Source organism: Osmia bicornis, chromosome 10, assembly GCF_907164935.1.
Source record: "Osmia bicornis bicornis chromosome 10, iOsmBic2.1, whole genome shotgun sequence".
NCBI classification, from domain to species: domain Eukaryota; kingdom Metazoa; phylum Arthropoda; class Insecta; order Hymenoptera; family Megachilidae; genus Osmia; species Osmia bicornis.
Window position 1 is genome coordinate 7,480,753 of NC_060225.1, and position 23,653 is coordinate 7,504,405.

The following is a 23,653-nucleotide window of genomic DNA, read 5'->3' on the forward strand; positions in this document are numbered from 1 at the left end:
GCTGTGTTACATCGCAGAGAGAAAAGGATATCTACTGTCAGGATTTCCAGGATGGTAGAATCGTTAAAAAAAAAGCGAGGATCGAGAAAATGCATAGATAGAGGGTGAAACGAAAGGGTGGCGAGGGCGTGAAGAAGAAGAGGAGGATGACGAAGGATGAGGAGGCTGATGAGAACACCGGCACTAACGATACCTTAATGAAAGCCAAGGCAAAGGACCGCCTCGAGTTTCGTCAGAGGGCCGGATTCTTTTACATCGTTACACCCTGCGTACAGGGTGTTTCGAAAATAAGTAACTATACTATACGGGATGGCCGAATTATAGTAGACGCTCGTTATATTGCCACGTGAGTGATTTAACCTTCTCACGGATTTTCAGACATACTAGTACTACTTTGAACATGACACTTTTATATCCCCTCACTCCTTTAAATAAGAGTTTGGTAGCTTGAAAAGTTTTTCAATTTTACAGACCTTCTTGTGGCAATATAACAAGAGTCTACTGTATTAAATAAAAATCAAAATAAAAAAGTTTTTGAATAAAAATTTTCATCCCTAAAAATGTGCTTGTTACATGGAAACAAATTCCCGAAAACGTGGTTACTTTTCAGCTGGTCAAAATAACCCTTTAAGACGATCGCTCAGGGGTGTACGATTTTTTATACGCTGCGCAAAATTTCGCGTCCCCGACGGTCAAGGAACTTTTTCCATTTGCTCGGCACAGATTGAATAACTTTCGAACTTCTTTTATCGTTCTTTTTTTTTCGCCCGGTTCACCACCGAACGATATTGTGGTACGACAAACTCTAGAATTAATGGTATTTTTTTCGCACTTTGCGCTTTCCTTCTCTTCTCTGTCCACATCTCCGTCTTAATAATTCTTATATATGAATGAAGAATAAAATTATAATTCATAACTACGATATCGCAAGATTAATCAGGCGCTGTAAACATCAGCTCGTTTAAATATTTATTGTCGAATGCGATTACGAATCGATTAATTAATATTTTAATTATAATTCTATTTATGTTTCTGTGTTACGAGACGATGTGAGACGATTTTCTAGAGATACAATTGGCTTTTCAAATCTGACAATGAGATTTAGTCGAGTTCCCAGTAAGTAGAGGATTCGATCGTACAACTTCCGGTAAGTTGAATTAATTTTCTGCCATTCTAGGTGATGGTATTCTCAAATTCGAAATTGAGTTTTGAAGTCGATTGTTCTCGTTCGGAAAATACAGTTCTGGAGTTTCTTAGTGACAGAAGAAAATCATTAAATAAGCAAATTTCTCATGAGACAGTCGAGTTGTAAATTCTCCTTTTTTATTTTTTTTATTTTGAGCAACGCATTACCCAAAATAGAAACACCTTGGAATTATTTTCAGCCACTGTTTATCTCTAATAAGACCAAGACAATGTTCCACGAATTTTCGAAACTAATGCATTCGTTAAAAAAAAGAGACGAGGAAAAAAAATTAATTCCACAAGACTGGAAAATCGTAAATCATTAAGAATGTTTCGAGCAAAGTTCGAACCTGAGAAAAGATCAAAGATCGTAGGATCTCTTGCACTTGTGATCATTCTTATTTATTTATAGCCGCAAAATTTATGAAGCAATTATTCCGTCTCTTTCTTTGCGTCATTTTATCCGTCTTCATTCTCTATATTATGATAAAATTTTCATAATCCTATTATCTTGAAAATCAAATCTAAATAAAAGAGGTAAGAAAATTGAACATTTCAATCAATTCGAACCCTTCTAATGCTATTACGCCTCTTTATTTTCGAGTAATTCGGATAAAAATGAAAAAAAAATATCAAATTTTTAGTAATACCGATGACCAAACGATTCTGAACGAATTAAATAAATAATTTAAAAAAGAGGAAAAGGTAATTTGTATAAATAAAACGTGTTTGATTTTTAAACAGAGAATTATATCGAACCTGTTAATCTATTTTACCACTCTAAAAACTTAATTTCCAACGATTCATGGTGAATATTAATTATCATTTTACCATAACGTATTTCGAAGAATTCACGTGATTTACATAAACAAGAAAATTAATAAACAAATAGGGATATTTATCTCCGCTAGCCGAATGAAAAAAATAAAAAAACTCTGCTAATTTAATGGCTCGTGAAACGAATAAAAGTAGATCAGTGAATTATAATAAGAATATTAAACGGCAGACCAGGGAATTTCAATCCTCCAATAAAATTCAAGAAACTCGGGATGGAAAAATAGGAAATCAGCTCTTTATACATTGATAATCTAGTCTAAGAAAATAATAAGAAGGATCGTTAATTTTCTAGTGATTTTCTAAAAAAAAGTTTTTTACGAACGATGACGAACGAGAAGCTCGCGTTTCCTGCAATTTTCCTCTCGCTGCATGCTCTTTCTTTCTTTCTCCGGTATTTTGGAACACGAGAGCTCGGCTAAAGGACTTTTTAACAGGTCAAGTTTCAGAATCTCACTCTCAGTGACGTACAAATGGAATTACTCGTGAGACGACCTGAAGCAAACCCACCCCCTAGCTGTCCACGATCGCCCACACTTTCGTTCAATGTCGCAGACGTTCAAAATTCACCCTCTATGTCAAACACGAGGGACAGTGATATAGATTTTCGAGGGCAGAGGAAATAGCATCTTAAACACAGGAAGCTGAAGGAAATAGCCGTGAAAATTGATACTAGATTTTCGTGTCCATTTTCATAAATTTATTTTCCACTCTCCGTTAATTTATTTTTAATTTAATCCTTGGAAATTTCATATAGTGGAAGGGTAATTTAAACACTGGGGGTCTCTCCATGGTCCGCCGTTTGAACTACTTCGAACAACAGACCATGGAGAAGAACGAAAAAGAAATTGTTCCAAAATCTATGAAGCTAAAATTAGAAAATAAAGCAGAACGGTGAAAAAAGAAAAGATTGAAAGAAGACGAGGGTGTAAGAAGAAAGAAAAGAAAGACGATCGAGGCACGATTGTATCGTTTTATTCCTGCGTCCAGGACAGCCGATTATTTTTCTTCTTACACCGTGTCCCGGTACCTTTATTGTGACAGCACTTTATTGTCGTCCACTTCTGGAAAATTGCGCGCCATGAATGCGTCTTTAAGATCACCGGGGTCAGTGGATCGTCTCCTTGATCCTTCGGGATCCCCTATGCAAGATCCTTCGTGAGAAGATGGCGAACAATCGGCATCTTACACCGACCAGATTTTCTTTCTCCTTTTCAAATAACCTGACGCTGATTTTTTCCAAGACTTTCTAACTTTTAATTTAAATGACTAATCATGGGATAATATTGCCCGTGAAATAAATAAATAAATAAGCATCGCAAAGATTAAGGTTCCAAGTTTAAAGATTAAAAATAGGAGGGATCTCGGGTAAGATCCATTTGGGCGGGAAATATCTGGCGCCGTCGGTGCGCCAGTACGAAGCGGATTCAAAAGTTGTAACTGCATTTCGAATCGAAAATGTCGTAACGAGAGGGAAGTGCATCTGTCCCTCCTGGCGAAAGAGTTTTCCCGCGAACAAGATTCGAGGAAAGCAGCAAAGAGCGTTCTAACGAAATTCTTTAGCCGACTGCTAGAGAGTAGAAATATATTTTTTCTTTTCAGAATGGTCAAAGTATTTGAAGATCAAGCAGAATCGCTGACTCTGAAGAGCTGTGTTAACCAATTTAAGCATACTTCTCGTTTACTTCGAACAGTAAATGTTTGATGTTAGACATTTCGGTTCGATGCAACATCCGTTAGAACCTCGATGTGTACGTCACTGGTTTCGACGTGTTCTAAGAAACACGTGTTTAAGGTATGGCCACTGTTCAAAGAAGACTCTGGCACAACTTTCGACTAGGCAAAAACTATATCGTTGCCTGCGACGGGTCGAAAATCGAAGACAAAATAATTTCCCAAAAACCATAGAAATCTTCAGCAATATTATTCATAAGATTTCATGTTAGACATATGTAAGAACAGAAAATAATCCCGATATTAATTCTGCAAATTAGAATTCAAAGAGGACAGTGTAAACATCGAACAGATCAGAACAGCTTCGATGTGCTTCCTGTTATTTTTGTAAATCCTTCGAGCAATATTTGTAACGTAAACAGTAACGTTCGATCGCGACGAGACGTTCCTGACGAGGAATTAGAATCTCGAAAAAATATTAATGCACCACGAGAACTTGTTTAATCACGTGTTATCGTGAGTCTGCCGTAAAAATGCGATTAGCTAATTTATGGAAAAAAACCACGATGTTAATCCAACGAAATTTTCACGAAACTCTTGAAACGCAACTTTCAACTGAAATCAACGAAACTTTCCTCGTTGTTAATTAAGATCTATCAAACCGCTGCTGGGTTCTTCAAGCCGGGCAACGAGAGTCGATGGTATTTGGCGCGAAAATGAATGAGCTTAACCTTGAAAGTAAGGAGATATGCTCGTTTTTACCTTGTCGTCGTCGTGCGGGGTGGGTGGTGTGGGCGGTGTGTACATGCGGGGCGCGTAGTCGCCGATCGAGGAAGCGCCACCGGTGGAGGAACCTTGGCTTCTCGGCGGGCTTAGATCCGGAATGGCCGCGTGATAATCCTGCAACCCGGTTGGTATCATCCCTGTGGGTACCACGGGACGATACTCCATAGCTCGCACCTCCATCACGGTGTTCCCGTTCAGGTATCACCTGTACACCGATCGGTGTACCTCTTCGACAAGGCCGTGATGTTAGCAGCCTCGTGATCTTCTTACTTATCTTCCCGGTCGTCGTCGTGACGCTAAATGTTCCTTCGCTCGCAATCCTTTCGCGAGGATCAATCGTGTTGACCTTGAGCCTTCGATCCTTCCGAGGACTCAACAGCGACCTTGCCGCGACAACTTGATTTCAGCTCTCATAATACACAAGATAACACTTTTGACACCGCACTGATGTGTCTCTTTCCTCTGTTCCTTTGTCCAGAAACACTTAGCCGTTTAAAAAAAAAAGAAAAACCCCTGTCACTTTGTCCGAACAAGTGTCTCGTGGATGTGCCCGCGCGATTTTTGCTTCTTCTTTTTTTTTCTTTCGTCTCCCTTCTATCTCCAGCCACTGTTTACTCGGTCGACGACGAAAATTCGTGTGTCTTTCCGAACGAGGAACCGCGAGTTTAAATGTGCGTACACGGACGGCTTTTTGGTTTCTTTTTTTTTTAAATTATTAGTCGATTATGGTAATTTACGACGATGCTCGTTGTTTGGACGATAAACTCTCTCTCGGGCACGCTCGACGGATACGTTCCGGTAGCTCAGGGTGATGTTCACCCCTTGGCTACTTTTTGCCGACTGAATGTTTTGCGCCGCCGTAGCGGCCCTCGGAGCGGCTGGAGCGTGTACGACCCCCACCCTTGAGAACCGACTGAAACCGAAGTACTCTCCACGATCTCGATCTCACTCTATCCTTCCTATCTGTCTCTCTTCGGCTAGAGTCTTCTTCTCGCTCGCTCTACACGCTCGATCCCCCACCATCCGGCTCGTTCCTCTCTTTTTCTTTACTCTGACTAGCTATTACGAAAAAGAGAGACGGCTTGATACGAGAGGAGAGGGAGAGGATCAAAAAGAGAGAGACATCAAGCTAGACGCATATACACTACCGGTCAAAAGTATCTGATCGGTTATATCATATCAGAAGTTGGTTAAATTATTTTTCATTTTCAAGCAATTATTTCTTCGTTTTAAATATTCAATCAGAAATTATTTGTATATTTATGTGATATTGAATCTGAAATTATATTTGAAATTAATTATGATTCAATTTCATTTTAATTATTTTTCATATTTTAATTAAGGAAAGGAGGATCTAAATTGCAATTGTGTATTTAAGATTTTTGGTTCATTTGATGCGTTATCAAATATTTTTGAGCGGTAGTGTAGACGAGGGGGCGAGGGGAGGGATAATTAAGCGGGTATATCGCGTTCACCGTATGCTCTGTTCTCTTTCTTTCTTTCTCTCGTTTTTTCGTCCGATTACTCGAGTATCCCCGTCTCTCTCGATACTCCCCTCTTCCTCTACTAGCCGCCTCTTTTACCCTCGCCTCGAGACGGAGCGGAGCGTCTATTTTGTCCGGGTGCAGGGTTCTTCTGTTGCTGCTTGAAAATCTGCTCCTTCTGTTTCTTTCTCTTTTTTCCCTTCCACGCGTATGTGCGCACAGAGTCGGTGAAAGGATTTCGTGCTGACGATATCGTTTCCCCTACCCCTTAACCCTCCTGTTTTTTGGCTTTCGTTGCCATCGTGGTGATTAGTCCGATACATCATCTATGAATTTTTTTTTAAATCATTCAAAATTTCATTCACATTCCTTCTGGTAGATGTACCTTCCTTTCCTGGGGGTGTACAGGGGGGTGTCCCGTTTTCAGATGCCGATGAATGATCGCGGTAGAGAGTCCGAGTCAATATTGACTGCGGTAAAATTGATATCGCTTAAATAAAGAGACAGGGAAGGGTTAAAAGGGGTTAATTAAGCAGGACGACGGCTGCTCTTCCTACCTTTTGTCACCCTTCGATCGCAGGGTTTGTTTTATACGAAGCGAGTTTGCTAAGACTGTCTATCCTTTTTCGAGAACATTTACAACGATAAAATTGATCTATTCTCCAGCTAACGTGTATCAAATTTTTCAAAATAATATCGAGCCATAAAAAAATGTTCTTTCGTCATAGTCTTGAAACTGGTTAATGTTTGCAAGTCCGATCAATCGTCACCGACTAGAAATGGCCACATCGAGAAACCAGTTTCTTTGATCGATCGATCATCGTGAACTTCGTCCTGTTCTAGCCAAATTTACGTTTGTACAACAACAACAACAACAACAATAATACAACGACGTGGCTAAATACAGACTGATGACGAGTAAGCGTGTTTCTTCTTTCGTATATAGAGAGCCTTTTGTTTCTTTGCCATTCTCAATGGGTCTCTCGTTTTTAGCCGTCTCAAGATACCAGTCAACACGTCCTCGTCGCGTCTAAGTTTTTCCAGTGCACAATCCGACAGCTCGTTTATTCCTCGATCCAACGAGAAACTAACGAGATGTCAGTTTCAAAATTTCATCGAGGCTCCAGACGATCGGGAATTATCTGAACCACTTCGCGGGCCAGTTAGGAAATAGGGAAAAAAATTCATTCCTCGACCTACCGCAATTAATTTCGAAAAATATCGCTCCGTTCGCGAATAATTAATTTTCGTCGCCGCTGACGTAACCCGACAGACGTTCGACAGATTCTATCGAAATATCTCCTTTCATTGTTTTGAATCTTTAGACACCGATCGATCAAGAACTTTTCAGTACAATTTTACACACCTCCCAAGATTTCTGGGATATTTCGTTGTTTTTATTGGATCGATCATCGATCTATAATCAATTTTCTCCGTAAAATTTCGAATTTTTCTCAAGGTCCCGGTTTCCTTGAGAACGGCGTCGAATAGTTGTGCAACCGGTCCACAGGAACGCTCTAAACCGTAGACAATTCGAATTTCCTCGTGTATCCGTCCCAGGGATGAAAACGCATCGTCACAGAAGCCTGCCTTCTGTTCTCTTCGACACCTTCGAATTCATCCGGCTGCAAAATGACGCACCGTTTCTCTTCCAGCTTCTAATCTTGACGCGTCTCGATCGAGCACGTGTAACTTTCCCTACGATATTCGAAAGGAAACGTGAAAATTCGATGAAATTTTTAGGGTCGGTCATTCCGAACGAGGATGATCCTGGCGCCATCAAGAAAAACGACACTCCACCAGTGTATCTTTCAATTTTTTATCTATTCTTTCTGCTAAACGTACTGCGACGACTCAATTCGTCTCTATCTGCGGTCGACCGACTTTTTTTTTACAATGTTCCGGCCCGTTGTTGTTCTTCCAACCCCAACGTTACTTTGTCTTTTTTTCGTTCTTCCTGTTTCGCAAAGGGAGGTCAAGCCATCGAAGGGAGAACGCTGGACGTTCCGTTCCCTATGGGGAGATCGAAATCGTTCGATGTACACTCCCGCGTCGATGGATGTTTGATTTTTCCCCGTGGATTCGTTCCTTTCCGCTTCTTCTTTTTTTTTTTCCTCTGGACTCTGTTTACGATTGGACCACGACGAACGACATCTGGCGCAATTTCCATAGATTAATCTAACCGTGGATCGATTTCATTCGTCTCCACCCTCTGAACGAGCTCGACTTAAGTGGAAACTCGATTCCGGCGTTAAACACCTGCGTTTCCGTGTTTTGCCCCCTTCGGTTTTCCCTTCTTTTTTTCTTTTCGATTGTAATTCACCGACGAGCATCGTAAAAGCTAATTCGTGTATTAATATTTCTATCATAACATTATAGTCCCATTTATAGGTAAATTAAATATCTCAACTTTGACAAACATTCCCATTTTTCCTCTTCGAAAATAAAAGAAACGTCCATTTTCTACTGTTCGTTATTCGCGAGCGATCGCCGTCGGCGAGAAAGGAATTCGGTCCGATTTCATTCGGCGAAGTGCGGTGTAATTCAATTTCGATGCGGCTTGAAATTCGTCGAAAACTGGCAAAGACTGAGCAGCAGTAGTGGTAGTCTTTGGAGCCGCTTTCACGACGCGATAATTATCTGGGCGTTCGTGCGAGGGAACGGTGACGAATCGCGAGCGAGAGGGAACGAGAGGGAACGAGAGGATCCGAGCGATTTTCGGGAACAGAGCTCTCCCGTGGAGCCGAGCGGAATGGAATCGCACACGGCTGCCATATGTCCCGCGTTTTCGCATCCGCTACTCTTCCTCCTCCTCCTCCTCCTCTTTGCGACGAATTGTTCCGACGTACCGTCGCGTGTCGTCGCGAGAAAGCTTCGACAAAATCCCTGCCCGATCGACGATAGGATAAACGCGTGAAAAAAAAAAGCGGCAAACACGGGCAACGGGTGGAAGAAAATGGAGGAAAAAGTGAGCAAAGCCTCCGCGTAGATAGAAATCTGGTTACGAGGGGCCCCTGGCACCTTGGCACGTTTTATTACGATTAGAAGCAACCAAGCGTGGCGCTGGTTGTACGTCGAAAGGAACGGCCTAACCTCACTTCCAATACCGAAGATCAGCGGAGCGTGGATCGCGGCCGTTTTGTCGTCGAAAGTCCGAGCTGATCGCCGACACGGATTGTCTCCGAGCCCGTCTCTTCGACGAGCTGCCCCGTCACGAGATGCGTGTACGTGTTCCAGGATAATGATCGGTGAAATCAGCGAGGTGGCGAACTGGCCGCTGCGCTGGCCGCCATTGCTTTTTGCCGCGCCACGGTGTCGCTCGTGCGTGAGAAATCGACAATACCCCATGATATCCGGAGGAAACGTACGGTCTCGTGGTTTTATGGATAACTCTTGCTACCGATATTCTCCGCTCTCTGAACCGTGCTGCTTTAACCATTCGTACAACGCGATCGAAACTTTCTTTAATCCTTCTTTCATTATTTCTTTTATATAACCGTGAATTTCGTACGTTCGTCTATTCAAATTTGAGTAAAATCAATGAATCCACTCGACAATACCGGTCATCTCGAAAGTATCCTCAGTTTCCCCCTCCCTGTACCTCGCGTCCCACCAAAAAACCGGATTTTTCGTGCACCCTTCGCATCTGTACCCTGATCTGCATACGGTCCAGGCGAGCATCCCCTTCTCGTCAAGCTTTTTCTTCTCTTTTTTTCTCTTCTTCTTCTTTCTCGACGAGATCACGGCCTGGTCTTTAACTTTGTGAAGCCAGGCTAGCTGGCCTCAACTTTTGTCTGAGGGACAAGCCGGCTCAAGAATCAGGGAACACGGTGGTGGGGTAGGAATCGTAGAAGGGACACAGAAAGACCGCCCTAATTTTCAACCGTCCGATCTTCGCTGTACTTAAAAGTCGTTTGAATGACAATGATCATCGGGGAACCCCGAAGGTACCTCAAGACGATTTTCCACTTCCACGACGCGCATACGAAAGTCTCTATTTTTCTTTTTTTCCTGCTCGTCACCGGGCACCCCTTTTTTTTTCTCCTCTGCATCTACAGCTTCGACGTCGATCGATCAAACGGGGGCTGAAAACGCTTGTCCCTGCAACCCGATATGCAAATATTTTCACGGCGACTCCACTTAAACGCGGAGATTAATGATAGCCGCGGAAAAAGAGAGTAGAAACGCGGCTCGATTCCCGTACAACGCGAGTTCGTCACGGTGACAAACCAAGGGGTAGACTTAATTTGCCATTTCTTTTTCCTTCTTCGCCAACCACCCCGTGGGAGCATTTAACAGACACTTTTCCGGATCGGAGATTCCAGTGAAGAATAGTGGTTAGCAGAGAAGGGAGCATATCTGATCTACTATTTTAGAAATTTTTCATTTCAATACACAATCCTCTTATAATCAAGGAGGATACAGATTAACGTACGCACCCTCGATTTCGAGTAGTTCACCCACTTATTATTAGACTTTGTCACGTTTATACGTTGTCCCGACGTGTTGCTCAATACCGGGTGTCACGGATTCGAAAGGAGCCGGTCCCTGGCACGGTTTGACGCGCGTCCCTAATTCGTCCGGGCGTGGGGGCTGGATTCGAGCAAAGGAGCCAGAAAAAAGAGAAGAAGCGGACTAAAGTTCGGTTGGCTCGCGTTGTCGTTGCGAGATTTCGTGACGAGCTTGTCAAGCCGTGACCGTGTCTCATGCACGACCAACGATTCTTTTCTTTTCCTCGAATAGAGCCCCGTCCAGGTCGTTTTTCCATGAATTTCGAACAGATTGACCTTTTTTTCGATTCCCTTCAACTCTGCCGAGATTAACTCAGCCTTATATTTCTTCGATAATCATACTATTATTTGGTGAAATTTGATCAATCGCGACGGGTCGAAAGGTCTTCAGCAAGTTGAAGAGCGTCGAGCTTAAGAGAAAGGGTAAACTGTCGTGTAAATTGGTACAAAGAAGCTGTGAAGAGCGACAACCCCTTCGCCGTTGTTGGAAATTCCAAGCATCCCCTTTGAAATCTCGATGCTGTCTGGCAAAGCGGAGGATCGATGCTCGATTTTCTCGATACAGAGACTCGACGAAGAGTGTTGGTAAAAAAATATTCGAAACTCCTTAAGAAAATCTACTTCGGTGAAATTAAATACCGTATCAGTTTCAGTTGAAAATTTCATTTGACAATCGTCGAGTTAATTAAAGAACGAAGCTACTATTAAACATCCTCTCTGAACAGAGAAATTACCCCTCGGAGATCAGAAACTTCTTGCTATCAGCTCGTTATAATTTCACGCCCCAAGGGAAGTTCCTTTCGAAAAAAGAAAATGGAAAGAAAAAATTAATCCCCTTAGCACGTGCCACCTTTGCTCTTTGCTCGTCTTATCTTATGGCTACAATTACATCGAGGAGCGCGGTGTATCCTCTCGAAAGGACCCAAAATAAAACTTTACCATCGTCGAGAGAAAGGGGTGGAAAAAAAAATCGAAGAAGAGGATGGTCGAATCCTGGCTTATAAACAGGATAATCCGTTCGCGCGTCCAACGGGGCCCCATAATGCCCCTTTTCAGGGAAAGGATTAAAAAAAAAAAAAAAAAAAGGAGAGAAGATCGTAAAGTGAAAACTCGTGTCATAAAACCGAGAGCAACCCTTTCGTCAGCCCCAGTCAACCCTTTCGACTCGACCATCTTTTTTTTCCTGTTGCAAATATTAACAACTGCAGAATTCCCTGTTGGTTCTTTTTTTTTCCTCTCTCTTCGTCTCGGAACGAGCTGTGACAAGAGACATTGCTCTTCGTGGTGTACATCTTTCGAGTCGACAGTTATGGCACGCTGGAAGAAGGGAAGCACGGATATGCTTGATTTTCGGGAATCTCCGACTTTCGCAAAAAATTCTCGCTGCCTCGTTCGTTGGACCCTTTCCGTAATGACTGGACGAAACACGAGGAGAGGAGAAAAAATTCTTGTCGAGAGGGTAATTTGTCGTATGCCGTTACGAATAATATTTGGACACACCGGCCCCGGTGAACGGTGGAACGGGGTTCCGCAAATTTCCTCGACGATTGCGCTCCAACCCCCTTCGAGAAACATCATCTTCTTCAGGTATTCGGAGAAGCGTTCAAGTTCATCGTTTTATGACACAGCTAATTAAAAAGGATTTCATTTGAACTAATTAAGAAAGAATAAATGATCACAGAATTATTATTTATATTTTTCTTAGAAACCCGAAGGGGATCAGATTCTAAGAAATAGAATAATAGAAAAGAAAAAGCTACGCGTGCCAATTCATGGCACAAACGTATTCATCAAGACCCCTTAAAAAAAAAACCCTAAAACCACCCTGTATCAAGGGTCACTAACGGTTTCTCCAAGTTAACCGAAAGCTGACCATTTTTTTTTCCATTCAAAAACGTTCAATCACGATGACACAAGTTGGTGGACGAGAGCGAACAGTAGCTGTGAGAAAACTCGAAAATTTCGCGTCCCTTCAAATAAACGCGGTACGACATTATCTCAATACCCCCTAAAAGATGGGAGGGCCATGAGGGGTGGTGTTTCAAGTTTTTGGGAAAAATCGCTTCCTCCGTTCAGGAAGTCGCTTAACTCGGGACATATGCGCGACCTCTGGCCAAGGTCAACCCGAACGAGTGCCCTCTCGAGGAACACCTTAGACGCGGGGTCAGCCGGGGTCATGGGAACCCATGGGGGTCCGATCGGTCGGACCCTGTACCTTGGCCGCGTGACGGGGTGTTTTCTCCTGACGTCATCGTCGACCAGGTGACCGAGAAACCATCGCGTTTCTTCATCCCTCATGGTGGTCGTAGAAATTAACGACAAGCTTACCTCCTGATCATCACGATCGTTTTGTTTTTATTTCGCTTCACCATCGAGAACACTTGACGCTCTACCCGTGTTTTCACCCTCGATTTCATAATACCTTCTCTTCACCCCCTAAACAATGAATCGACGACGATCGAGATACCGACCTACGCCGTTCCTTTTGATATTTCCCGGTTCTGTAACACCTTCAGCATCGCGTGTGCCCTTGGGCAGGGGTGAAAAGGGGTTGCTTGCGGGCCCACGACCATTGTCGGGCGAACCAATTTGGGTATTGAACCGCGATCGAAGGAAAAAAAGGGGTTCCATTGGCCCGTGCCTGTGTACAGATCCACCACGATAGCATTGTCGATGGTATTGAGCTATCAAAATATTAAGGGTGGCTCGCGTTCGCAGGTGCATCGATTTCTTTCTCCTTTTTATCCCCCTCTTTCGATCGATTCCGCCGCTCCATTGTGAGGACGCGTTTTCTTCACGCCGCAAAGGTAAAAAAAAGGGCTTTTCACCCATCGATTGATCGCGTCTCGTTATTCTACCGATCGATTCCGTCAAATTGCACCCCACCTTCTGTGTTTCTTGCTTCGCCCCGGCTTTCAAGGGTGAAACCTCTTTGTTTGTCCTCGGATTTGCAATCGGATTTGGAATTCCAATTGAACGAGGTACTACAAGATTTTCTTGAAACAGTATTTGATAATTATTTAAGAAAATCAAATGAATTTTCAGGTAATTCATTTGCAAGAGATTGTTTTAGAGTTAAGATAAATGAATGCAATTTAACTTATTCATGTAAACGACCTATTTAAAGATAATTAGAAACAGCGACAGTAAAATTATCGTGTACCTTCCTTTCAATGGCCAACGAGGCGTCAAAAAGCGTGTTGAATTGTCGTGAAAGGGCTGACGGTGCCCTTCGATAAAAAGCCGTGCGAAGAAAGGACGAAAGTTAGGCAAATCGATCGATAAATATAGGGTACGATCAATGGGTTCGACGACTGCTTCCCTTTCATCCCTTTTTTCTATACATCGACAAAAAAGGAGGCGAAACTGGTGCACTTGCCGGTGATAGATTATTCCCTGATTAATTTTCATCATAATAGACTGTAACAACTTTGTCAGGCATTTAAATATTTCATCCTGAATAGGGTTTGGAGCTATCCCAAATCTGCTGGTAGTTCGAGAAGGACCAAATAATCCGGGCACGTTCGAATCGGTAAACAAGCAAACAAACACGAAGAAGGCGGTCGACGATCTCGACCTACGGCACGTTTGATCTTGACCACTCGGAGTTATGGGGGTGGGCCAAATTGGGGACCGTGTTTTGGGACTGACCTAAACATCGCCCCCTAGTCACCACTTCGAAGCAAGTGCATCATTTTCCTTGACCTGTTCTCTCCCATCTCTTTCGCTCTGCGAAAATTCTCCCTTTCTCCCTTTCTTCGAACCTTTTCTCAATTTTGTCTCGGTCGTTTGGTCAGTGTCCCAACAGTCCAACTGTCCACCAAATTGAGATCTTCTCGAAATCGTGCGAGAAAACGAGATCATTTGGAAGATTAATAAAATTGTACAAATTTTACAAAAATACAGAGTTTATTTCAAGAAATTGTTTAAAAGCGTTCTTTTTTTTGGTCTCGTTGGAAACGAACCCCTATTCGTCACTCGATATTACTGTAACATAATATTAATGGTGTTACACGTTCCACGGTTGTAAAATTACATTTTCGCCTCTGTGTGCCATGTTTTTTTTCTTCGGCAAACAGGGAAAATCACGAGCAAAGCCTTTTTTTCACTCGAATAACGCAGCCTTTAGCGTTCATTACGCTCGGCAAAACACAAAGAGGGCGGGCGCGTTAATAATTCCGGCTGCAAAATTGTGCAAAATGAAAATCATCGAAACTTTTCCCTGGCTCTCGAAACTCTAAAAGATTAACCTGCCCGTTCGTTCATCGCACACCGCTCGATTTCGAAGAGCGATGGTCGTTGTTTAAAGAGGGCAGCTTTGGAAACGGATCCAAGAATACACCGACGCGAAATGCAGAATGTTTGCGAAAGGGATTTCGCAAAGAGGCTGTTTGCCGAAGTGCGAGCTGAAAATCGAGCTTGAATCAAGCCCGAGAGGGGGTAGAAACGTCCAAGTATTACCTTAACGAGATTATCCAGCGAAAGGGAAGTTGTTGGCACCGTAACTTTCTTTCGAGAAGGGTGGTGTGAATTAATTATTACACCTACCAAGTTTCTATGTAAAAGACAAGAACTGAAGCGACTAAATGCAATCGCGCCAAGTCACGTTATTGATATTCAGGACGATTAATATTCGGCCAACAGGCTGAGATCAAAACAGCCACCGTTCTCGCAGGCCACGTGCGAGGGAAGCTGGCAAAGACTCGGAAGTATGAAAGGGAATAATAAAAAGCGGCCGAGGAAAATGGAAAAACGGTCGACGTTTACGCGGCATTAGGCCACGGATTATTCAAACCCCGGTGAAACGTTCTGAATGTGTCTTGACATGAAGGAAGTCGACGTATATCGACAGTGCTGCATCAATGACTTTCGCTCTCAATAAAATTCACCATTTTTTAAACATATTCATCGAAGTGGTATAAGTCTGGTATAAATTCATAATAAAATATAAAGTGTCCGATTTGTTCATATGTCACGACCTAATATTGTATTGCAATAACAGGTGAACGTAATATACCAATTAATCGAACCAATTAATACGGATGAGATCCCGATATTGCCACGTGTCTCAATTAACGCTTCAAGGGCGAAGTAAAATAATGAAATAAAAGCTGCTCGTAGGATGAGAAGAAAAATATGAGAAAATAGAGGAAAGTCTACTTTTTACATCGGGAGAAGGTTTTCGTTCGTTCGTCCCTGGGCGAGGGAGGGAGGGTGGCATGAAAGTGGAAAGATCCCGATTCATCGGGAATCAAGGAATACGGCTCGAGTCGACTTCCTATTGTGTGGCCGGGCACGAAAACATCTGTAATCCGTTTAGCCGTGCAAATTTCCCATTGACGCGTCTCCAGACCCTCCTGTCAAAAATCCACCAAGCCGTTTCCACCCTTCGATCTTCCCTCGAATGCATAATACCGCCGCGAAAACTGTCGTCTATGCGGAAAAGCGGATTTTCCTGGAACTCTCGTGACCGAATCGCGTTTCACCTCCGCCCTCCCGATCGCGTGAATACACCCCCTCTGCGTCACCTAGGTCAGGGTTGAAAATGCTCTAAATTTAATTTCTCGCATTCTGATTTATTTTCCTGGAAGTTTAATTTAATATGCCGATGGAAAATTCGAGTCTAGAACGACGAGGATGCGCCAGGTGTAATTTCCCTTTGAAGAAAAGGAGATACGTGTTGGTTCGAAGGGGTTAAAAGGTAGGCTCTGCGGTTGCGTGAAGTGGAAAAGATTTCTAAACGAGCTTCGAGTCACTTTTTTCCTCTCTCTCTCTCTTTCTTCTTGGAAAGTAAACAAGCAGAAAGGGATTTCACGAAGCTGATTAACTGTGCCGCGTGTAGGCGGCCAGGGTGAATTAAAATAGAATTTAATCAGAATGAAACACGCGTGTTAATCGTACCGGTTCAGTGAAATCAGATAATAATACCACCTGTGATAATTCTGTTGAAAAACTCTTCACCCATTAAAATCGAACACTTCTATGGTAGAATTTTTCCGTTAGCAATCAACAGTCAATTCACGTTTATCACTTAATATATCAACGTTCGAATGGACGAATGGAAAAAAAGGAAACAGCACCCATCCCAGAAGAAATCTAATCGCCGTTGGACCACGTGAAAATTCAACCACCATAGAAGGTCCATTGTAACGTGGAGAGGCGGTTAGGCAAATTTTCAATGAACATTTTTTTCTCCTCTCTCCCTGTCCATCCCTGGAGGTGGAACGAAGAAGAAGGTGAATAAAAAAAAAAAAAAAAAACGTACGTTGCCGGACGTTGGGCAGGGCCCAATAACGAACAAAGGGGTCCGAATCGAGGCTGGACCAATACAAGGGGTGGAAAATAAGGAGACGTGGGGTGGAAAAAAAAGACAGAACGACAAAGTACCATGTGGCGCGTGGAAGGAAGCTGCGAGCACATTTTTTTTTTTTAGATCGATCCAGGGAAAGGTGGACGGGAACAAAAAAATATTGGGGAGAGTGGAAAAAAAATTTGAGGAACCCGGAAGGGGAAGAGTCCCCTGGATTTCCGAATTTCCGACAAAATCCATAAGTTACGGTGACGGGAAAAAAAAAAAAAAAAAAAAAAAAAACGCAGGCTGCGCGTGCCCCTCGTTCTAGTTTAAAGAAAACTAAATTTCGTTTCGCTCGCACGCGTCCAAACCTCGATCTTTCCCCTTTCCCGCCTTTTTGTCCCGCGAAAAAATTCCTGCGTTATTTGCGAGACTAGGGGCGAGAGGGTGCACGCGACCGCGGTACAAAAAGGGGGTGGCGTGTGCCGGGGTGAAAATGAAAAGCTGCGGTGAAATTTCGCGGACGAATTCCTTTGGAAACGCAGCTCTGTTTTATGCAGGGAAAATTGATTCGTTAGCTGGTTTCCGGCGGTGTAATGAATTATTATTTCGAGTTAATTAATAGGAATTAAATTTCCCTTTTTAATTCAACGCAATTTAAATTCACATAAAGCTTGAGTTCCTTATTCTATTAAATCGACAAAATGATTTTAAATGAAAAAGCAATCCAGATTCTAGTAGTGATCGAAGTATCTGATGTTCCAGTTGTAACCCTTTGACTGGTCGTTTCAGAAGGGACTTCCTTATAAAAATGATCCCAGGCAGGATTGATTTAGCGAGCTAATGACGAACCGAGCCAGCCTCCCACACGAATCAGGAGGGGCTTGGATGGTGTTCCGCTCCCAAAGGTATTTTTTTACCTGACCGCCCGAAGGGGCCCCGCCGACATCTGGTCAGATTTTGTTTCACAAAAAAGTCCAGTAGGCCCTTATCAAACACGAAGCAAACTCTCGGCAGGGCGAAACGCGTCTGTGGGAACCGTTTCGTGGCTTTCCCCATACGTTTCGTCCTCTTGATTGCTTTCTTCAACGCGTAGAATCATTTTCCGGTATGTAACACGAGTTATGCTTTCATCTATGCGACATATACAGTCGTTCAAGAAAGTATTTCAATTTCAAAATCTCAGAAAATAGTTTCAAGGGTTCAATTCCCTTTGTATTTACAGTTGTTATTTTTATCGAGCAGTAGACTCGTCAATTTCAATAAATTTTAAGGACGCGACGGTAAGATTCAATTTCTAAAATTGGTCCATCAGAAATAAGTAAGTTTAAAGTCAGAAAGTGTCACCGGTCTTTACTCGAATTGTCACTACACCTTCATTATACATTAATCGAACTGTTATAAATAATGCGCGAGCCGTATCCCGCCACTTAGGACGGATATAAAAATATCAAAGAACAATCGTGGACGGTTAAAACTGTCTATCCTTCGAATCGGAGATCTTTCCAGCGAGTTTTTCCAAGTTAGTTTCCCTGGCGAAGCATTTAAACGATGCTCGAGTGGAACTACAGACATTAAAAAAGGAGGGAAATCCAAAGATTCGAAGGACGAAAGTTGGAGGCTGCAACTTTGTCGAAGGGAAAGAGACAAGCTCAATTCCAACTTCGTCCCTCGAATGGAACATCGTTCACGGAAGTTTAATTAAATTTTCTCGCGAAAGAATGCGAAGATCAGAAAGTGAAACGTTAAGAAAAAGGAGGAGAGAAGTTTCGAAATTCTCGGATGTACCAACAACTTCCAAATCTCGGACGGCGGACGATAGTAATCAAGTCAATCAGAAGCATAAGAGATGAAAAATTTAATTTCATAATGTATTGAAAGAAAACACTGGAAAGGCTTGAATTTTCGATCGACATCCCTGACCCGGGTCAACCTCCTGATAACACACTCCCCTTCTGGAGAAGTCAGTAAAACGAGATGAAAAAACGGTTTGAAAAAAAGGAGAAAAACAAGAAAGGAGCGCATCGAGGATCCCAGTGGGACAAGAACGAAGAGTAGAAGCCGGAACAAGAGACAATGGGCTAAGCACGATGCATGTTGAACATGTAGGAAGACATCGTTGCTCCTTCCAGACGCAGGGACAGGTGGCAGACTGGGCCTTCGTGGCCCAGAACGAGACAGATCCGGTTCCCGTTTGGCTGAACGAAGAAGGTAAATAGCGGAGGGCATGGGAACCTGACTTTCGGGGGCAGCATCCCTAGGAAGTGAGCAAGGGAGCCTGCATCCCTCCTCCTCTACCCCGCCCTGCCTTGTATCCCCCTGACCAAAGGGAGAGAAAATGAGAAATAGAGGGGACGGAGCGATAGAAACGAGGCCTGAACTTAAACAGACGTAAAGTCGGTCTTTGGGTCGTTTCTGTCCTAGTGAACCATTGGGACTCATCAAGATCACCTGATAGCTGTGCTGAACGATTCCACTGTCTTGTGTGTTCCAATTCTTCGTGCTGGATCATTCAGAGGTGTGAAACGATTCTGTTTTTAATATTATTTTTAACATCGAGTACTTGGAAAGAATGGAAAACCAAATGGGATTAACACTGATGGATCAATTACTATTTTACGAGGTTCTTCATTTGCATCGGTATCAATAATTCTACCGAATTATGTATCTAGAATTAGTCAAATATCATTGGAGTAACGAATAAATAATAAGATTTGTTATAAATAAAATTATTCCCAGGGTTTTTCAATGAATTAACCCTGACAATTAAAGCGTCAATTTGAATAAAAATAACTATTAAATAAAGCCATTACGAATGACTATAAATTTAAAGCGAACTTCTTCAATCATCGATTAAATCATCTAGAATCTATGAAAAAATAATTACATTAATTTTATTATATTTCCAGATACTCTATATGACACGATGATCGAAACCAGTTTCTAAACTCATAAATGGGGAACAGTAATAAAATTTCTTTCGCCTATGGATCATCATTAACCAGAGATCAAGTTATCTCTTATAAAATACTCTTTGCTCTAATCGTGGTCTATGATGATCGTGAGAGGGGCTATTAAAGAAGCAATCGTATTTAAGCCAACAGGTAAGATGAAATACAGGTAGCCGGTATTAATCTCGAATTTTGTTCACTGAATGTCGCGCACTTTTAATAAATCTACGCTCGGCCATTAAAAACTTTTACGAGCCACTCGTTCCCCACCCCGTTTGCAAACGACGTAACCGATATTTTGTATTCGAGAAAGACTAATTACAACTAGTTCTCGGTAATAATTAACGTAAACCCGCGGTCGTAAACTTAAATGGGGCAGAGCGGCTCCCTAATTAATTCCGCAACGTCGTCCCGAGCCGCGGAAAGGAGCTTCATTAAGGACTGGTGAATTTCAGTCCGATGGCTTGTATACGAGATTGAAAAAGAGAGATAGAGAGAGAAAAAAGAGGAAAGTAATATGCAAGCTTGTCGCGACAATTTTCAAAATTTTCCCTCGTTTTATCGCTGTAAAGAATGAACGCTGTAAAATGCACGAACGAAGACGAAGAACAACACCGATCGGCCAGATTCTATCTAAAGGGCTATCAAAAATTTATTCCCTAAAAAGAAGAGATTACCAGATCTCTTTATATCCTGTTTCTGAACATCAAATCCTTCCGGCGTGTTCGCGTGAGTGTAGGGTTCAAAAGGATGAAGGGGACGTAAGGCGATAAAGTACGGAGGATAATTAATTTTATAGCTACTCAATTTCCGAGGGAATCGGCTACCGGTAGGCCCGCAAGCCTCATTTTCGTTAGTCGCGGCAAGAAAAAAAAAAAATGTTATAAAAAAAGCGACGAGACATCTGCACGGAGATAGGAAGTGAACGGAAGAAATCAGAAGAAGAAATTTATAAAATTCATAATTTCCAATTGTTTATGAAAGATAATCAAACGATCGTTGAACTTTGCTGAAGATAAAGATGTCGAATGTATGAAAGTGAAGAGGAAGGAGAGAATGAACTGTTTACAGTGAAAAAGTATGCATTGAAAGAGGAAGATCGTGTCGAGAGAAGAGAGAATATTCAAGACCCATGATGAGGCCCAGCCACAGATTTACGATCGGAAGCCTCTGCGAGCACCACTTCTTATTTATTCTCTTTCCTCTCGTTCTACCACTCCATTGGCTCCCCTTGCCCCGTTTACGTGGCTACCGAACCTGTAGCCGCCTTTCTTATTCCTTTTCTTCTCTTTTCCACTTGTTCACCCGGTACATTAACACAGCCTCCAGACCCATGCCGAAAACTGCCACGCGACTCTCTATATTCCTCATACACAAAGGATATTTCAAACGATCGTCTAAGCTTGGAGAATGACATTTAATCATAATTTTTGATTAAGAAAAAAAGAAATATGCAAATTTATGTTAGGTGAGGAATTGGTGATTGGAATATTAGAGGCAATATTGTTATATTGCCAGGAGAACGATTTGATCCTTCTCCACTATTTTATGAAGATGATACATTTTCCCTTGACCCTTCTAATTAGAGGTCGAAAGTTTGAAAAATTTTCCCCTCCTACAGCTTCATCCGTGGCAATATAACAAGAGTCTACCGTAGAAATCTGAACAGTCATCGAATCTTCAGAGTTAGCTCCTCAGAGCACTTTTCTAATTCCTACCATCGAATCTTCCCCTCTTGAAAATTCTATTTCAACCACTTCGATCCGTTCCCACGTACAGCCGGTTGAAAACAAAAAGCAACTTCCTGCGTCTACCCCTGGGCTCCTATTTTAAGACGTCAAGTGTCATCCCCGAATGTATCCTGTCGTCCAAGGGAAACGAATCACTCGGATGAGAGCCACTGTTCGTCTCGGGGCTCTACCGTGATAATGCGTGACAATTCGAATTTACTTGCAATTACCTATGGCCGGATGATCACGTGATCCATGGAAAAAACGATTAAAACAGCTTCGTATCGTCGGTCTCTCCGTTTCCCCGCGATAGAGCTTATACCTCGTACGGTGGTACACGTATTGCTCGGTCGAGCGTAACTAGTTGACTCGATTCATCGTTCCTCTTTATTCTCTGTCTCTTTTTCACGCGTACGCGAGCGATACACGCACACACGTTTCCTTCACCTGTCCGCTTCTACGTTTCGTCATTTCATCGGCCATGGTCTGTGACGAAAGTAGCAATCGTTGCACTCTCGACACGCTCTCCTCTCTCACTGCTTCTCCTCCCCTTTTCTCGGGCTGTTGTTTGACGGATTCATTCATTTTCTACCATTTTTTGTGTTTTTTTTTTTTTTTTTTTTTTTTATTCCCCTCTAGCTTCCTGGACATTGCTGACCGCCATTGGATATTGGCAATTTTTGAACGGACTTCTGTTCCTCTATTCCTGCTGCTACACCACTCCGTTCGTTGACTAATTAATGAAACAGCACCGGGTGTAACATGGATTTAGGATGCGCGCAACACAGATGGATCGCTTCTTTTAAGGATCTATATTTTATTCCCCTTCCGTCTGTTTTTCTTCCTTCTTTTTTTTCTTTTTTAGTCAAGATGAGTTCCTTCTGGGATGGCTGGCGTTAGTTATTCGAGGTATCGGTTAAATATAAATCCAGAGGCATAGATTTGTAACTTTCCCCGTCACGATCGATGGTAAAACGAATCACGAATTGATCGTGGATCGTTCCTTTCCGCTTCGGTACGATCCGATCCGCGGCGAGTGCGTTCACACCGAATCGAGAAAGCTATCGTTCTCCTCGATCCTGGCCCATTCACGCAACACAGAAAGAAGCTTTTCTCGCAAGACGGACGGACGGTTACATAACTGCGAACAGAGAGGCGAAGAGAGAGACGAGAAAGGTCCATTGTGGGCCCGCAATGTACATAAGGTGGAGGGGCCAGATCGGACTTAGAAATTTAGTACATGGAGGTAAATGGGGTATCATGTTCAGTCTAAGGCTTAAGGACTTTTGTTTGGCGTGGGAGGCTAGCTGCTGCACTGCCCCCGATGGGACCCCACCTGACCCCTCGCAACCATCGAGACGAGGGCCACAACCTGACCCATTCACCAATGCTTTTCGTATTTCGTTCCTCGCGGGACCAGGTTTGATCGAATTTTCATTTTCAAAGGAACGACAGCTGAGACAGATTCTTTTAATTTCTCTTTTTTCCACAAATAAACGCGACGAATCGAAGTTCAGATGATATTCAAGTATACGTAGAGAAAATTAGAGATCGCCAGCGATTTCGAAGAAAAATTAAATATTTCCTGGAAATCGGGCCCATTTTTCCGAAACAAGCTCGTCAGAATGTATTCGGTCACGCAACGAGGAAACACAAGACGGCTGACAAAAGAGGGCCAAAAAGGATTGGGGAACGGACCGAGGGTCCCATTTTCGTGGAGCACGCCTCACGGCAGAGACTCGATTAAAATTAGATCTAACCCGATGTTTTTGAGACGGGCCCAGCTACCTTCTCTCTTTCTCTCCCCACGGAGCAAGCAAAAAGAGGGAATAAAAAGAGAATCGAGTGGAAAAAATGACGGGTCTCGCGCTACCGTGGTGCGTGATCAGGTGAGTCTTCCTTCCATTTTTGTTCGTGTAATTTCTTTGTGTAGCGGTCTCGTCAATTGTCAATACTAATAATTTCTTCTTCTTTTTTTTTCTTTGGTTACCTAACGGTACCCTATCGGTTATTATCTTCTCCTTCGTGTGTCTAAATGCTCTAATTATTTCTTTTAATTTCAGACAATGAATACAAATTTGTGACTATTGTATTGATCGAACAGAATAGAAAATAAAAAATGACAGAAGCATACGTTCGAATGAAAATCAATATCTTCCGTCTTCCTTATCCTCCTCGCTATCTATCATTCTTTTATAAGAGACAT

The 23,653-nt window shown here is 42.6% G+C and overlaps 1 protein-coding gene across 2 annotated transcripts in view; it reads right to left on the reverse strand.

Moving 5' to 3' along the window:
* LOC114879944 (zinc finger protein rotund-like) overlaps nucleotides 1-23,653 on the reverse strand; it is a 127,745-nt gene that overhangs the window by 19,088 nt on the left and 85,004 nt on the right. The gene's annotated exons all lie outside the window — the stretch shown is intronic.